General features: G+C 54.9%; 1 long non-coding RNA gene across 1 annotated transcript; it reads left to right on the top strand.

The window, feature by feature from the left end:
* Positions 1–1234: 1234 nt before the first annotated feature.
* LOC138923413 (uncharacterized) lies at positions 1235–7469 on the top strand. The gene is made up of 2 exons (XR_011436975.1): positions 1235–2313; positions 2344–7469. It is a non-coding gene; the product is annotated as an uncharacterized lncRNA (long non-coding RNA).
* The last annotated feature ends 10670 nt before the right edge of the window (positions 7470–18139 follow it).

Here is an 18139-nt window from a genome sequence, read left to right as displayed (position 1 = left end):
TGAAGGGCAGTGGGCCAACAGTAAAGCCTCTTGTGTCCGACTTCGGTTCCCATGTTCTCCCACGTGGCTTGCTGCCTCCTACTGTGGAGAAGCGGGAGACAGGCCGCAAAGACCCCCATCCTGCTGGACGGCCCCCATTGGACCCCTGGACCGGCCACTTGCTGATTTGGAACACCACAAAGAACAGACTCTGCTCAGCCTACAGGCCAAGGAGTGAGGAGGATCCCAGGGCAGAAACAGCCAGGTCTTGGTCCAAAGGGGCGGAATGCATGTCATCTGTGTGTCAGGCTGGGACACGGTCCCCTGATGTGTGTGGGCACAGGGTAAAGCCTGGGAGGTGGGCTTGGGTGTAATATGGTGAGGGAGGGACTCTTGGGGTCACCTGATGTGCGGCCACAGCCTGTGTGTGGGACGCGCATCACAGGCTCAGTATTTGCTCCCGGATCCTTGCCACCAGCCTGGAGCCAGCCAGGACTGGGTCCTCTTGGTGGAAGTGCCACCGAGGCTCAGAGGGCTGGGTGACTTGTCTGAGGGCACCAGCAGGAGTTGGCCCTAGATCCAGGAGAGACGGCCTGTGCTGGGCCCCCGGGCTACGCAGGGGCAGGGCTCATTCCCAGGTAGCGGGGGGCACCCCAGCTGAGAGCTCCCTGGGGTCCAGAAGTTCACTCCTCCCTGAAGCCAGGCCACTCCCCACCCTTCCCAGAGGAGGAGAATTGGGGGGGACATGCCACTCAGATCTCCTTTGGGAAGGAGTGCAAGGAGTACATGAGCCACTGCAGAGGCCACACTCTCCTAGGGTCACTGCAGAGGCCACGCTGTCCTGGGCCGCGCTCTCCCGGGGCTGCTCCTAGTAGCGGCCCTAGAAAGCCTGCAGAGAGGAGCGGCCTGTCCAGTCCCCCGGAGAGCCCTCTGCAGACTTCCATGCATGTGGGGGCTCTTGCCCCGTCCTCCCTCCACTCTCTCTGGTTTCATCGAGGCTGTGACGGCTCCAGAGCCGGACCCGGAGCCTCGGCCATCTGTGCAGAAAGTCCCGGGTCCTCCATGCCAAACCCCCTTCCTGGGGCAGAGGCCGAGCGAGCGGACAGGCTTGTTTGTGTTTGATATAAGTGCTGGATTGTTCTCTCTGCCCTTGCTGGCTATTATGCGGAGGCCAGTCCTAAAATAATATTGTATTTCCTCTCTCATAATCGGGAGGGAGGACGCTCATCCGGAACAGGGCTGGGCGGGAGCTTTCGTGTGTGGGCACGGGGACTGACGCGCTGCCCCTGGCGTGGCAGACAAGAACGCAGGATCCGTGTGCGCCATGGTCCTCCACGTCCACCCGCGTTGGGGCCGGCCTGGGAGAGGGCTGCTTCTGTTGTTTAATGGCTATGTCTCTTGGAAAGCCGGTGTCTTCATCGGATTGTTTGGCACTCTGGACGGGGCTGTGAGCCCCGGACCCCAGAGACTGGAGCCAGTGACTGGCTGGCGACCAACTGCGAGTCTGGCTCACGCAGGCGTCCCAGGGAGACGATGGTGCCTGGCGCGTAGTGGGCGGCCAGCACGCACTCTGGGGGACTCAGCACAAAGAGCACTCACACGACAGCGTCTCTCTGTGGCTGCCGGTCGCTTTGCTTTGATTTCTAAGCGGCTGCTCTGCTTCCTCGCGGCGCTGGACGGAGGACACATGCCTCCTTCTGAAGTTCTCAAGGCCCTTCTGTGTCCGTCACTGCCCCACGGGTTCCAGTGCCCTGAGTGTGAGGGGCAGTGTCGTTCTTCATGGGATTCCTGGTGGGGACGAGGCACAGGCGTCAGCGCCTCAGACAGCGTTTGCATCCTAGCTGCACCCCGAGCTCCGGGACCTGGGCTGAACCTCGCCTGCGCCTTGATTTCCTCACCTGTGAAAAGGGCTCCAAATACTGACCTGGAAGCACTGCTGTGAGGATTGAGATGAACTAGCTGAGGGTCCAACGTTGACCTCAATGCGCTGTGTTACTATTATTAAAATGAAGAACGCGGATGTGGCTGGAGCTTAATAAGCTAATTTCTTTAATTTACTCCACAGACATTTGCTAAGCACCCACCATAGGCAGGCCCTATGGTAGGCACCAAGGGGACACTAAGAGGGAGATGACATGGATCTTGTCCTCAAGTGAAATAAGAAGAGGAAGGTGGGGATGGTGGTGATGATGATGGTGAAGATGATGATGGTGAAGAAGATGAGGCTGACGGTAATGGTGATGATGATAATGATGGTGATGCTGCTGCTGCTGCTGATGGTGACGATGATTATGGTGATGGTAGTGATGGTGATGATCACGGTGAGCTCATAATGTTGGTGATGGTGGGGATGATGATGGTGAGGATGATGATGGTGGGGATGATGATGGTGAGGATGATGATGGTGGGGATGATGATGATGGTGATGATGATGGTGAGGATGATGATGGTGATGATGGTGAATTATGCCTTTCCCTCCCCCCAAGATACAGCCACCTTGTAGCTGTGAATGTGACCTTATTCGGAAAAAGGGTCTTTGCAGATACAATCAAGTTAAGGATCTCCAGCTGAGATAACCCTAGGTTATTTGGGTGGGCCCTGAAGCCCAAGACTGGTGTCCTTATAAAGAAAGGCAGAGAGATTTGAGACACAGACACAGACGGAAGACCGTATGAAGACGGAGGCAGACACTGGAGTGATTCATACAAGTCAGGGGCCACCTGGAGCCCCCAGGAGCTGAAAGAGACAAGGAAGGACCCTCCGCTAGAGCCTTTGGTGGATTCATGACCCTGCGACAACTCGATTTCAGACTTTGACCTCCAGAAGGGAAAGACAGTAAATTTGTGTGGTTTTAAGCCACTCAGTCTGTGGTACTTTGTTACAGCAGCCCCAGGGAGCTGAACTAAATCCCCTGGGGAGCTTGGGAAAATCCAGAGTCCCAGGCTGCCCCAGGCCAGTTAGCAACAGAGTCTCTTAGGGTGGGGCTGGGCATCAGCATTTTCTAACACTTGCCGGGACCCAGAACTCAGCCCCTGAGGCCTAGCCAGGGCTGGGGGACCCGGGAGAGGCAGTCCTGGGGAGTTTGGAGCCGTGGGTTCTCGGCTGTGCCTGCCGCCGACTTGCTGGGTGACTTTGGGGCAACTGCCCCTTCATGGGCCTCTGCTTCTCCACTGCGCCCCGGTTCTCCACGGCACTCTCCCAGCAGCAGAGGCGTCCGGAGGGTCCCCTCTTTCAGAGCCTACAGACCACAGGTCACGCTGAGGCAGCTCGCTGAGCCCATCCTAGGCTCATCCAAGGACTCGCGTGGAGAGGGGGCAGTGGGAAAACTCCTGCCAGCCAAGAGCCCAGGGACCCCCAACCAGGGGCTTCAACCAGCCCCCCGCCTCCCACCCTGTCCCATGCTGTTCCCCCCTAGGCCTCCCCCCACTTGTTTGTAATAACGAGTGTCTTCATGATCCTAGAATAGAAGTGAGGATCCGTTCCCACACACGATGTCAGAGGCATGTCCTAGTTCAGGTGCAATGAACAGGGCCCGTGACGGACCCTCGTTGTGGCGTGTGTTCCTGTCTGTAGAATCAGTGACCGGGCAGACGCACCTGAGGGACGAGGGGGGGCTTAGTGTCCGGGACAGTGTTGCCAACGAGGTGTCCCCAGGGAACAACACACTCCTGCTAAACCTCCAAAACGCACAGCGCCACCGTCTCCAGATTTGATCAGCAGTTGCATTCCTGGAAATTAAGAGTGTGTTAAAATCGAGCACGACTGATGGAGCAGAAACAGGAGCCAGGCGGAGGTTCCTGTGGAGACTTCACCTGCTCAAGATGCTCCATGGGCAGGTGGCTCGTGTGACACTTTCTCAGCCTGTGGGCCTGTGCATGGCGGACACAGAAGAGCCTGTCCCCAAAGGCCAGCAGTGCCCTCTGGGTGTTGGGACAACCTCAACACCCCAAGGGAACGGTCCCGCTGCCTCTGAGCCCCTGATGCAGCCTCCCGAGCAGGTGGCTGCCCGTCCAGGGGTCACGGCGCTCCCCCACACCTCCGCCGCTTGCCAGCCCCTCGCCAACGCCTGGAACCCTCCCTTATGATGCCCCTCCTTCAGCGGACACGGAGCTAGAGTCACCTCCCGGTGGGAAACACGCGAGCCACGTGGCTGGGGTTGTGGTCATGCCGCTGGAAGCCGTGAAGACCTCATGAGGGCCATAGTGATGGTGCCCCCAGCGCCTTCCCCAGATGGGGAGCAGCAGCTGGGAGAGGCGGGCCCGGCCGCCTGGATGGTGAAGCCCCAGACCAACCGAAACGCAGGAATGCGAGCGCCGGTTTTGGTGGGGAGGGGTCACAGGTAGACATATTTTCATTGTGAAAGAATGACAGAGCTCCCGCCGCTTGGGGGACCCCCAAGTGGTGCCTCCAGACCTCCCCACCCGCAACGTCCCTTGAGAACTGAACATTGTTGCCAAGGCCACCCTGTGTGTCCTTTTGAATTGTTGCAGCGTGCCAGTCACGGACACAGCAGCTACTCGCCCTCTGCGCAGACGGCCCTTCGTGGTCTCTGGGGGCCGGTTAGCTTTATGCCCCCACGAAAGGAGAGGCCTCTTTCCTTTGAGCACCAAACAGCTGCCCTGACGGTTCCCATTCATGGTACAAAGAGGCCAGGCAAGTCCGGAACAGTTTCAGCAACAAAATTAGTAATGACAGCAATGGATCATGACGAATAGAATAAAATAAACGTCCGTGAGTCCATATGGTATAAATCATCGCTTCAATCCATACATGGGGCGAGGCGACCCCTCTCACAGCACATGCCGAGTAGTAACCGTGGAGGGGCCGACGGGCGTGGGGAAGCGAGCTCGTCAAACGCGTAAGTAGCTATTCCTGGCAAGAATCGCGGATGGAGGCTAAAATTAGTGAGCCAAAGCAGGAGGCGTGATGCGACATTTACAAAGTCACAAAGCAGCTCCCTACAAGACACCTCATAATTACAAAGAGAAAAAAGGAGCTGACTGCCCAGAGAGCGGCACCACCTAACCCTGGTCAAAGCAGCCGCCACGGGGAGTGGGACCCAGAGGCCTCCTGTGCCCCAAGCAGGACACAGCCTCACTTCTGCAGGACTCCTGCAAACGCACGACTACAGTCTCACCGTGGAAAATGTCAAACACACATGAATCGAGGGCCGTTCTCAAAGTAACAGGCCGGCACTCCCTTCTCAAAAGCGTCGGGGTCACCAGGGACTGAGGAGGGGTCGCGGCTCGGAAGAGACCAAGGGACACGGATGGTCTGTGAAGAGACACGAGGGCACAGCCTGGGGTTCTATGATGTGACGAGTTTGGGCTTCTATTTGTCGGCACTCACTAAATGGCATCCTAAGACTATGTGTTTCACTGCAGTTAAAGTTTACCTGGGAGAAAATCAACCACAGTAACCAGATACTGCCCACTGGTTAGTGACATGCACGCCCAAGAGCCTGGGGTGATGTATGCTAAAGTCTGCGACTTATTCTGAAATGCACCCCAAAAATAAGGTGGATTGACAGGTCAATAGATGGGCAGTGAGATGATCGGGCGGGTCTAGCCAACGGCGGGGTCCAAGTGGTGGGGGTACGAGTGATCACCGTAGAATCATTTCAAGCTTTCTCGATGTGTGACCATTTTCATAATCAAATGTTGGGGAAAAAGAAGAAACAATGCAAGCTACAGAGGTAGAGAATATATTTGCAATTCGCTTTTTTTCAACAAAGAGTGGTATCCAGAAAATATTTTTGAATACTTCTAAAATCAACAAGAAAAAGACAATACCATCTTAGATGAGTGACAAAGACTTGAGCAGACACCTCACGAAAGAGGACATCTCAATGGCTCACGATGTTTGGAAGTTCTCAATGTCCCAGTCAAGAGTGAAATGTCGGTGAAATACGATGTGTCCCTTCACACACAAACTGGAAGGACCATGGTGAAAAAATCACCACACAGAGCATAAGCACAGAGATCACAAACGTGGGCCAGGAGACAGAGCCGCTGGAAGGCTCAGGCATGGGCGGACGTGTAACTTGCTACAAAGAGGCTGTACGTGTGTTTGGCGGCGTCTAAGAGGGCTGAGTGTACGCCCATCCGATGACCTAGCAATTCTACTTCTGGGGACAGTCCCTACAGAAATGGGTGGACTGATGTACACCACAGCTATGTTCAAGCTTGTTCATAGTGGTGAAAGTCCCAAATTGGAAAGAACCGGAATCTTACCAATGGCAGAACAGACAATAGAATGGTGCTTTCTCACAACAGGATGTGACACACCCAAGATGTGGGTGAATCTCAGAGACATAATGTTGGTTAAAAAGAAAAGCCAGAGGGTCTGGCCTGGTGGCATAGTGGTGAGGTTCGCACACTCTGCTTTGATGGCCTGGGCTCGTGGGTTCAGATCCCAGGCATGGATCTCCACCCACTCATCAGCCATGCTGCGGCGCAGTCCCACATACAAAATAGAGGAAGATTGGCACAGACGTTAGCTCAGGGCCACTCTTCCCCAACAATAACAACAACAGCAAAGTCAAACACAAGAGTACATTCTGAATGCTCCCATGTACAGAAAATTCAAAATCAGGAGCTGCCCTCTGGCCATGGGGGGCAGACGGTAGGCGCTAGTCGGCACCTCCCGGGAGGGTCCTGGCTGGGAGGATCCGGTGCTGGAAGGTCTGGATCTGGGTGGGTGCTACCTGGGGGGTTGGGTGGGTTCACTCTGCAAATGTTCAGGCTGTGCAGTTTTCTTTATGTAAACGGTTCTATGATATTCCTACAGGAAACACGCGCCCAGCCTGCTGAGGGCTTATTTCATGGTGCTCGGCCGGAGGTGGGTCCCCAGAGGCCGGGTGGGAAGGCCAGGCCTGCCTCGGAGCATGGACCTTCCAGCTGGTGGGGTCTTGGAGGTCGGAGGTCTGAGCCCCCGCGCCCTGGGGAGACCAGGCCGGGCCTGTTTACTTAGCTGGGCGCCTCACAACGCCTGCTCTGTTCTTCCCGGGCTGACGTCACGCTGTGGGGCTGGGGCAGGGCAATGGCTCATGGAGGAGATGGCCCCATGCACAGGACTGAGCCCGCCCTGCCAGGAGCTGGGCCGGCCGGCAGCCAGACCTCAGCCCAGTGCGCACGTGTGGCTCCTCGTTGCCCTCAACCCCGCTCCGGGCTGCAGTTTCCTCCGAGGCCAAATGAATGTTTCGGCAAAGTCTGCTGCGCTGGGCAGCCGATGAGGGATAGAGGAGACTTGGGAGACGGCAGCCTCTCGCTTCCGCCATCTGCTTCTGCAGACTCTGGGTCCTGGCCGCCCTCTCCCTCCTGCCCCCCTTGTCTACACCTCCGGGCCTGAGTCACTCACTTAATAACCGCCATAGTTTGGGAAACATTTAAAGCATGCTGCACACTCTTTCATTGCATGAGCAACAAAAGGATTAATTGGATCATGATCCCCATAAATGTGGATGAGAAATAAAATGACTCTGCACAGCCTCGAAATAGACTTGGCATGCTTTTAAGCCGGGTTGTAGTAAACTCAAACCAAACCCGTCCATTCCTTTCCCGCCTCAGCTACACCTCCGAGCCCGGCGCCACCAAGTGCTCCACGCAAAGCTGGCCGCAGACCCCGGGGCTGAGAGGCTCATGGTCAGCCTTCCACTCCCGGCTGCTGCCACAGAGGCTCAGGGACAGGCAGGGCCCCTGGGCTCAGGGCTCAGGGCTCAGGGCTGGGCGCAGACTTGCCCCTACGCCTCCCCATGTTCCCGGGGGGCCATTTCCCACGCTCGGGGTCTGGGTGCCTGGTAGGGGAGAGAGGAGTGTGCTGGCACCGGCAGCGGTTGTGCTCAGGCTGCAGTGGCAGCGGGACCCGCCTCTGGTGGTTTTGAAAGCCCCTCACAACCTCTGGTCTTCACACCCCACCTGTCTTACAGCCAAAGGCTGCCAGAGGGGACGGCAAGTGGGGAGGAGTGGGACGAGCCAGGCCTCACATCCCGTGCTCCCTCACCACCCTGGGCTGCGTTCTCTGTCCCAGAAGGAGCACAGGGCTGTCCCCTGGTGCCCCTCTCTCGGACCGGGGACATACCACAGCCTTCCCCACCTGCCAACTGCCAGGAGAGGGCAGCCTGGGGAGCTCCCGGCCACCAGGAGCAGCCCCGCCCAAGGCTGCGAGGGCATCTGCAGCGGAGGCTGCAGGGCGCCCATATCTCCTCCCAAGTGTGGCCTGGGTGCCCACCATGTGAGGGGTGCTGAGAACCACAGCTCCAGCCCCATCACACGGCCTAGTGAACTGAGCTTCCAGAAGATTCTTTGGTGCTTGCTCAAGCCTACACAGCTACTAGCAAGAGAGTGGGCAGTCAGCACATATCTGCTGACCCATGGCCTGGGACTTCTTGCTCCATCTCCGCTGAGTCGGATGTGGCTCCTGCACGGAGGAGATTCCTTGACTGCAGACAGGGATACTGCCCAGCTGTCCCAGGACCAGCCCACGGCACGTGGGGCTGGGTCAGGGCTGCGAGGCCATGGAGCAGAGTGGCAGCTCCCTTCTGCCATGTGGCCTTCTGCCTTAACCCGCCACTCCTTGACTTGTCCATCCGCAAGATTCTGATCTGGATTCACTGGCAGCTGGCAGAAAATGATGATGATCATGACAAGACTATTTGTGTGTGTACACAGGTACACACATACATAGGAACACCAGCACACACACACACAGGTACACACGCAAATCCACACGGGTAGATACACACACAGGTACACGCACACACAATCAAGAGCAGCATTTCCCAGGGCAGAGGCTGGTTGCGTGGAATCCTGACACGGCTACACACGGGGGCTGGGCTTATGTCCTCTTCCCCGGAAGTGTGCTGTGGCTCAGAGAGCTTAAGCACACTGCATCACACGGAACTGGGGATCTGACCGCGGAGCCTCTGACCCCCACCAATCCACTCTGACCTCCGACCTCTGACCCACAGCTCCCACACTGACCCCAGTAGACTAGCAGGGTAGGCACAGGTCCTGGGGGCCTTGGAGGCCCCCTGTACTCCAGGGAGAAGCCCCGCTGGGGGAATGCAGCCACGGGCCAAGTGAGCGAGGGAATCGGGCATGTGGATCTCATTTTGGTGAAAACACACAGAGGTAGAAAAATGGAGTGGCGGAGGGCCTGGCAGTCGACTTTGCTGACATTTAAAAGAGATGATGAAGACCAGGGGGCCCGGCTGGCACAGCGCTCTCCATCCTGAGAGGCTCGGGTGACATGGCCTCGCCTGGAAGGATCACCAGAGACCCCGCAAGGCACAGGCTTTTCCTGAGCCCCTCCTTTGCCAGCCCTTGTGGAGGCCCCACCGGCAGGGGGTGACGGTGCCTGCCCGAGGCTGACCCGCCAGGAAGCCATGGTGACGGTGTGTCTGCAGCCCAAGGTCCGGTCCTCGTCCTCCCCGGGGACTTCCTGCAGGCCCTGCAGGTCCTGCCCAACACCTCTTCTGGGTCCCCTCCCGTGAGTCCCACGGCTCCTGCTCCTGGCTCTGCCAAGCAGTCACCATGCTGCAGAGGCCAGGCCCCAGGTCTCCTCTGCACGACTCCTTGCCCCCCAGGGTGGGCCTGTCTGGGCCTCCTCGGGCCTCCCATGGCTTCTGGAAATGCCATCCTCTCGTGGGACAGACTTCCGCCCGTGGACGGCAGCTGGGCTGACCTGAATGCCCTCTCCGTGATTGGAGGCCTGGCCTCAGTTTCCCCACCTGTGAAGTGGGTTTTGCGGCAGAACCACCATGGGCTGGCTGTGGGCCAGGAGGGCTTATGCACGGGGCTGTTGGCAGCTCCCACCGAGGGTACAGGAACCCGAGTCATGGACGGTCTTCTCGTATTCAGCTCAGTCCCACAGGCCGGTACAGAGCCAATGGGAAGATGGACGCCAAGCTGCTTCGTCCACAAGAATGGCTGGACATGGGGAGCGACCGGGGCTGCAGAGATCAGAGCCAGAGGTTACTGCAAGGAACCCATGTTGAGTTTCTGTGTTGTGCAGCAGAGGGAACCAGGTCACAGAGGTTAGGGGTTGCTCAGGGTCACACTGCTGGGGGCGGGGATAAGCAGACTGCCCAGCTCTGGGCAGCTGTGGGCTGTGGCAGTGTAGGTCTGCCCCATGCATTCCATGAAAGAAGCATGATGGTCCCATTTCACAGCTGAGAAACTGAGGCTTATTGGTGCCGAGTGGTCAGCAGCTCCCCAGGTGGGCCCGGGTGGACCTGGCATCTAGTTCTGTCCAGCGGCCTGCACTCATGCCCATCCTCAGCCCCCCTGAGACCTATGGGAAACAGGGCTGCGTGTCCACATTCCCTGCATGTCAGCTGGGGAGACACGAGCCAGAGGAGATAAGCAGGACGGAGCCGAGGACAGGAAAGTCTTTCCAGGCCCCGGGGGCCCTCCACTCAGGACCCCCGGACTTGACTCATCTCCAGCTGTTCCCTGGCAACACCCCGCTTTGATCTCAGCTGCCCATCAAATCTGGGAACATAAGAACTAAGAGGCCCCCTTTGAGGCCGACAGAGGTGGTTCTAGGACACGCAGAAGGAGGTACTGTTTCACTGGCTGTGGGGGAGCTTCGGGAACCTGGTCTCCCTGGGAGGCCGTTCAGGCCGAAAATAGAAATTAAATTCAAGGAGGCTGAGATAAATCAGTGCACGATAATAACAGCCGCTGTTTCCTTTGTGCCAACGGGCCAGGCACGGTGCAAAGCCCTGCACATGCATCCTCTTACTCACTCCTCAAAACATTGCTCTCAAGGAGGTTTCATTATCCACCGGATGAGGGAAAGCCAGGTGTGGATGGCTGGTCAGTGGCAAAACAACGGCTTGATCTGGCTCCTTCTGATTCCAGACACTCAGCTTGGAACCACTGTGTGGGCTGCCGGCACCCCTAGTCCACGCTCGCACCAACCCCTCCATTCCAGACTCTGCATAGTGGGCTCCAGAGCATACCCGGAGAGCTGCCGGGAGGCCGGGCATCAGCAGCCTTCTCTCTCCTTTGCCCCCCAGGGGACCTGTGCATGTAGATTCGGATGTGCAAGTCCTGCAGTCCTTGTACAGAGCTCCGGGTTCCCATGTGTCCCTCCCTTAGGGCTGACTTTCTCCCCATAGAAGAGAACTTTTTGGATTGGGGGGGGGCATCACAGGGAGCTGTCTTGGTTTTTGACTCCTTCATTCAATCCACTCATTCAACAGCTGGATCCATAGTGTCCATTGAGCGCTACTGCGTGCCAGGCGATGCCCTCGAGGTGCTCAGAACGGCTCAGAAGGAAGGAAATAACAAAGAGCAGAGCAGATCAGAAATAAGTGAAGTAGAGACTAGAAAGGCAACAGAAAAGATCAACAAAACTAAGAGTTGGTTTTTTGAAGTGATAAACAAAATTGACAAACCTTTAGCTAGATTAAGAAAAAAAGAAAGAAAACTCAAATAAAATCAGAAATGAAAGAGGAGACATTACAACTGATACCACAGAAATACAAATGATCATAAGAGATGGTTGTGAACAATTATATGTCTACAAATTGGACGAACTAGAAGAAATGAGTAAATTCCTAGAAACATACAACCTACCAAGACTGAATCAGGAAGAAATAGAAAACCTGAACAAACTAATAATGAGTAAGAAGATTAATAAAAAAACCTCCCAACATAGAGAAGCTCAGGACCAGACGGCTTCACTGGTGAATTCTATCAAACATTTAAAGAATTTAATACCATTTCTTCTCAACTATTCCAAAAAATTGAAGAGAAGGGAATATTCCCCAACTCATTTACAAGGCCAGCATCACCCTGATGCCAAAACCAGACAAGGACACCAGGAGAAGAGAACACCACAGGCCCATATCCCTGATGGATACATATAGATGCAAAAATTCTCACCCAAATATGAGCACACCAAATCCAACAGCACATTAAAGGGAGCATACACCATGATCAAGGGGGATTTATCCCTGGGATGCAAGGGTGGTTCAATATACCCAAATCACTCAATGTGATACACCACATTAGCAAATGAAGGATAAAAATCACACAATCATCTCAATAGATGCAGAAAAGGCATTTGACAAAACTAAAATTCCTTTCATGATAAAAATACTCAGCAAATTAGGTATAGAAGAATGTACCTCAACATAATAAAGGCCATATATGACAAACTCACAGATAACATCAGATGCAATGGTGAAAAACTGAAAGCTTTTCCTTCAAGATCAGAAACAAGACAAGGGTGCCCACTCTCCCCACTTCTGTTCAATACAGTGTTAGAGGTCCTAGCCAGAGCAATAAGGCAAGAAAAAGAAATAAAAGTCATTAAAATTGGAAAAGAAGAAGTAAAATTTTCTCTGTGTACATATGACATGATCTTATATGTAGAAAATCCTAAAGGCTCCACCAAAAAACTAGAGAACCAGTAGACAAATTCAGTAAAGTTGCAGGATACAAAGTTAACATACAAATATCAGTTGCATTTATATACACTGACAGCAAAGCATCTGAAAAAGAAATTACAAAAACAGCCCCATTTACAGTAGCATCAAAAAGAAGGAAATGCTTGGGAATAAATTTAACCAAGGAGGGAAAGCTCCGTACACTGAAAACTATAAAACATCAGAGAAAGAAATCGAAGACACAGATAATTGGAAAGACATCCTATGTCCGTGGATTGGAAGAATTAATATTGTTAAGATACCCACACTGCCCAAAGCAATCTACAGACTCAATGCAATTCCTAGCAAAATTCCACTGGCATCTTTTGCGGGAATAGAAAAAGCAATCCTAAACTTTGTATGGAACCATAAAAGACCCCAAATTCAAAGGAACCATGAAAAAGAAGAACAAAGTTGGAGGCATCATTCTTCCTGATTTCGACCTATGTTACAAAGCTATAGTAATCAAAACAGTATAGTACTGACATAAAAACAGACACATAGATCAACGGAACAGAACAGAAGGCCCAGAAATAAACCCATGCATATATGGTCCAGTAATCTTTGACAAGGGCACCAATAACATATAATGGGAAAAAGATAGTCTCTCCAATAAACAGTGTTGGGAAAACTAGACAGCTACAAGCAAAAGAATGAAATTGGACCCCTATCTACACGATATGCAAAAATTAACTCAAAATGGGTGAAAGACTTAAATACAAGACATGAAACCATTAAAATCCTAGAAGAAAACATAGGAGAAAAGTTTCTTGACATCAGCCTTGGCGATGATGTTTTGGATCTGACATCAAAAGCCCAGGCGACAAAAGCAAAAATAAACAAGCGGGACCACATGCAACTAGAAATCTTCTGCACAGCAAAGGAAACCATCAGCAAAATGGAAAGGCGATCCACGGAGCGGGAGGAAACATCTGCAACCGTCCATCTGATAAGAGGTTGACACCCAAAGTATAGAAGGAATTCACAAAACTCAATATCAAAAAAAGAAATAACCTGGTTAACAAATGGGTAAAGGACCTGATCAGACATTTTTCTGAGGAAGACATACAAATAGCCAACAGGTGCATGAAAAAGTGCTCAATATCACTGATTATCAGAGAAACGCAAATCAAAACCATAGTGAGATGTCATCTCCCACCTGTCAGAATGGCTGTTATCAGAAAGACAAGAGGTGACAAGTGTTGGGGAGGATGTGCAGAGAAGGGAATCCTGTGCACCATCAGTGGGAGGGTAAGTTGGAGCAGCCACTGTGGACAGCAATATGTAGCTTCCTCAAAAAGTTCAAAATAGAACCACCGTGTGATCCAGCAATCCTGCTTCCACGTATATATTCAATGGCAATGGAAACAGGATCTTGAAGAGATGTTTGTGCCCCCACGGTCATTGCAGCATTTTTCTCAATAGCTAAGACAGGGAAACAACCTAAGTGTCTGTTGACGGATGAATGGATAAAGAAGATGTAATCTGTACACACACACACACACACAGGAATATTATTCAGCCATAAAAAAGGACATCCTGCCATTTGCTGTTGCCATACCTGGATGAACCTGGAGGGCCTCATGCTAAGTGAAATGAGCCAGATACAGAAGGACAAACGCTGTTTGATCTCACTAAGACTTGTAATCTGAACAGTCAGCTTGTGTCCGCAGTGCCCTGGTGTCGGCAGGGGCCGCAGGTGGAGGAGATGGGCAGAGGCTGGTCAAGCGGTCCAAACTGCCAGTTACAAGATGCGTACGTTCTGGGATCTAACGTCAGCAAGGCGAGCAGAGTTAACAGCACTGCATCACACTCGGAAGTTCTGAGAGAGCAGGTCTTAAATGTTCTCCCTACACAAAGAAAAGGCAGCTGCGAGGTGACAGACGGGTTCATTGGAAGCGTCATTTCACAGTGTATACGTATGTCAAAATGTTCTCTTATAGACCTTAAACACATTCATGACTATTTGTCAATCACGCCTTAACAAAGATGAAAAACTGCTGGGAGCACAGCCCCAGCCGACCGCCCCGTCCCTGATCCCGCGTCCCTCCATTCTGGGAGGGCGGAGCCCGAGCAAGCAGACAAAGCACTCGGGGTGGCGTTGGTTCCGTGGCTGCCGTAAGCAATTCCCACAAACTGTGCGGCTCAACACAGCAGACACGTATCGTCTCCCACTTCCAGCAGCCAACGTCCAATGTCAGGGGGGTGGGAGGGCCTCCCTCCCTCCTTCCTGCCTCAGCCAGCTCCTGGGGGCCCGGGTGTCCCCAGCTGTGGCGGCATTCCTCCGTCTCAGCTCGGTCTTCACACGGCCTCGTCCCTGCACCTCTCTGTCCTCTCCTCTCGTAAGGACACCAGTCCCTGGACTTAGGGCCCGCCCTAACCTAACATGACCTCATTCTGATCCTTAACTGATTACATCTGCAAAAACTCTATTTCCAAATAAGGTCATCTGCACTGGTTCTGGGTAGACGTGAATCTTTGAAGGACGCTATTCAATCCACTACAGGTGACAAGTGCTACAAAGAAAGATGACTCAGGAAAGGGGCTATAGTGACCGGTAGGGGGACTGCTTTAGATGGGGTAGGCAGGGAAGGCCTCTCCGAGAAGGCAGCTTTGCACTGAGGCGTGAGAGCGAGGAGAGTGTGAGCCCTGTGGAGGGCATAGCCTGTGCAAAGGCCCTGAGGCAGAACTTGATGGTTGCTTAGTGCCACGAGAAGGAGGCCAGTAGAGGACTGATGGGGAGGAGGCAGGTGCCAGGTCGAGGGGCTTCCTTGGTCACAGGCATGAGAGGAATATTGGCCTGTACCCTGAGCGAGGAGGGGAGAAGCCGTCCGTGGTTTCTGACCAAAGAAAAACCCCATGGACTTGCCTTTTCAAAGGTCAGGATCCCTGTGGCTTCCCGTGAAGCTACTGGGAGTGTAGCGTCCTGAACAGGAGACCAGGGGCCCCGGAAAGCTCTCTCTGCATGAGATTTGGGGCCTTGAGCACGAACACCGTCAGCCTGACTATTTGCTGGGAGACACGGCAATGCCCGGCCATTCCCATCCTCTCCCAAAGCTGCTGGACTTCCCGCTTCTCAGCAGGCCTCCTTCCCTCTCTGCGGGACTCAGGTGGCCTGGCCGGAAGCCCAGCTCCTTCTTCAGCTCCTCCAGCCCGTCAGACGGCTGCCGGGGATCCCCGAGCCCCCGGGTCCCAAGGCCAGAGAGCAGCGTCCGTCTATCTTCTCCAGGATGGGCTGGCACTCGGCCCGCAGCTGCCCAGGCCCTCAGCCTGATGGGGATGCGCAGTGGACAAGAGCCACTTTATTACTGTGGCACGCGTGACGCATGTGCGACGTTTCCTATCACAACCATTTGGAAAGTGCACAATCCAGTGGTCTTAAGCACATTCACAGTGTTGTGTACTCATTACCTCTATCTGGTTCCAGAACATTTTTATCACCTCAGAAGGACCCTTTGAACCCATTGGCAGTCACCCCTAATCTCGCCTCCCTCCACTCCTGAGGATTTGCCGGTTCTGATCATTTCCTCTGACCGGCAGCAACACCATGGGGCCTTGGTGCCGGCTGCTTCCTTGGCAGAGGGTTTGGCGGCTCCTCATGTCGCAGTGAGTGTCAGAGACTTGCTCCTTCTTATGCCAAGTGACACCCGCTGCACGGGGGCATCACACTGTTTACGTGGCATCCAGCATATGACCCCGTTTGGAAGCCCACCTGTGGACGTCAGCATGGGGCTTGCAACCGAGCATCTCTCACCAACACAGACGAGCAAGATGGCTGAGAGGGGTGGGCTGGGCAGCCCCCGGGCACTGGGCCAGGACCTCAGGGCGGGCCCGCCTCTCAGCTCCCTGGTGGAGGCCCCCCCGACAGACCCCTGTCTCCAGCCAGGTGGCTGCATGGGGTGGGCCCTCCTGGAGGGCTGTGGCCGGCACAAAGCAGCCCTCTGGGCTCCGCGGATGGTGACCCGGCATCAGAGTGCACCTCGGCCTTTCTCAGGGCTGCCAGCACATCACAGCCACCATCTGCAGGCACGGGCCCCGGGGTCTGGCCTTCCCGAGGCCTGTCCTTTGATGGAAGTTTTCTGGACAACAGCCCTAAGACCTGGGGAGGGAGCCAAGGGGCCGAGGAGCCCAGAGCTGTGGGAAATCTGCATTGTCGCCCCCACTTCACGGATGGGGCCACTGAGGCCCAGAGCCGCGTGGGGACGTGCTAACCGGCGCCCGACACTCCATTTGGGAGGGATGGCCACCTGTGTCTGTGGCTCCCCCTTCTCTGTCGCACGAGGCTGTCAGGCCCGCCAGTCGGCCCAAGGGTGTGCTGGCTCCTGGAGAGGCTGTGTGGACCAGCGCTGGTCAGTCTCTCCTCTGAGCGCCCAGCACGAGGGCCTCACTGAACCCCGCCTCCGAGAGGGGTGGGCTGCTGCCTCCCCACTGATGACAAGGAGCCAGGGCCCAGCAAGCTCTCCCACATGCCCAAGGTCACACAGCCATGGTGGGGTTGCATGAGGTTCTGATGGAGCTGTGACAAATTGCCACGTAGGTGGCTAAAAACAGTGCACACTCATTCTCTCATGGCTCCGGAGTCAGAAGTCCAAAACCAGCCTCACTGATGTGGCGAACGCCCGGTATGGGCCGGGCTGGCTCCTCCCCGGGGCTCCCGGGGAATCTGCTCCTTTGCCTTTTCCAGTGTCTGGAGGCACCTGCAGTCCTTGGCTCGTGGCCCCACGTCACTCTCACCTGTTTCTGTCGTCACATCTCCTCTTCTCGCCCTGACCTCTGCCTTTCCCTCACAAGGACCCCGTGAGGACCCTGGGCTCACCCGGATAAGCCAGATCATCTGCTGTCTCAAGGTGCTTCATTTAGTCACCTCTGCAACATCCCTTTGCCATGCGAGGTCATACAGGTTCTAGAATTAGGATGTGGACGCCTTTGGGGCCATTATTCTGCTGCGCACAGAAAACTTGGCCTTGACCTCAGGCTGCTCGGCCTCCAGGTGGCCACCTTACAGAAGGGGAAACTGAGCTTTCCAGTTGCCCAGCAGGTGAATGGCCAGCTGAGGCCAGAGCGGTGGGGAGCTGATTGCCCTCCCTGAGTGCTGCTGGTGGTCGGGGGGGTACCTAGGCCTGCCCTGGGATACGTGAATGGGCGCTGGAGCCCACGTTGGGTCCTGCCCAGGTCCTCAGGTGCAAGGGGAGGGCGATGGGGGATCTGGGGAGGTGGGCGGGGCGGGACAGTGGGAGCTGGCAGGGAGGCCGCCCTCGGCTCGAGAGCCGCAGAGTCCAATTTAGAGGGGCCGTCGCTGGCTCTCTTCTCTGTAAATGTGGAAAGTATTTTTCCTTCAGTAACTGAAGCAGCTCTGTGTTTATACCATCAGCCCCTAAGGTGAGGGCACTGGGAGGGAACAATCTGGAATATGGCGCTTGCTGTGGAGAGGCTGGCTGCTGAGAGGACGCCCCGCTGGCTTCTGTGATTGGGGACCCTCTGAGGAGCAGGACATGGAAGGTGTGTGTGCACGAGTGTGTGTGTGTGTGTAGCATGTGTGCATAGCGTATGCGGCGTGCATGTAGCACATGTAGTGTGTGTGTAGCGCGTGTGTACATGTAGTGTGCATGTAGCATGCATGGTGCGTGTAGCATGTGTGTAGCACATGTAGTGTGCGTGCATTGTGGCACAACAGGGCCCAGAGGGTCTTCCTGCATCTCTTTGGATGTGAGACCCCGGTGC

Source organism: Equus caballus, chromosome 3 (assembly GCF_041296265.1).
Source record: "Equus caballus isolate H_3958 breed thoroughbred chromosome 3, TB-T2T, whole genome shotgun sequence".
Lineage (NCBI taxonomy): Eukaryota > Metazoa > Chordata > Mammalia > Perissodactyla > Equidae > Equus > Equus caballus.
Note: the sequence above shows the minus strand (reverse complement) of the source record. Positions and strands in the feature narration are given on the sequence as shown.